The sequence below is a fragment of the Oxyura jamaicensis genome, chromosome 2, assembly GCF_011077185.1.
Source record: "Oxyura jamaicensis isolate SHBP4307 breed ruddy duck chromosome 2, BPBGC_Ojam_1.0, whole genome shotgun sequence".
Lineage (NCBI taxonomy): Eukaryota > Metazoa > Chordata > Aves > Anseriformes > Anatidae > Oxyura > Oxyura jamaicensis.
In genome coordinates this window covers 51,358,494-51,358,700 of record NC_048894.1, presented here as the reverse complement: position 1 = coordinate 51,358,700, position 207 = coordinate 51,358,494, and positions in this window count along the sequence as shown.

Below are 207 nucleotides of genomic sequence, written 5' to 3'. Positions count from 1 at the left end.
ATACATATTTCCAAATAATGAACCATTTTGATGCGAGCTATTTAAGGTGATCACTGTATTTTTTTCAGGCAAAAGAGCCATGTGAGGAAGAAATGATGGCACTTCAGTCCACAGAATTCACTGTTTGCATGAGAAGATGGATTTCAATCAAAATAAATTAACCTCTTTTACTTTATCTATGTTAATTATTTTTTCTTGAAGGAGAAA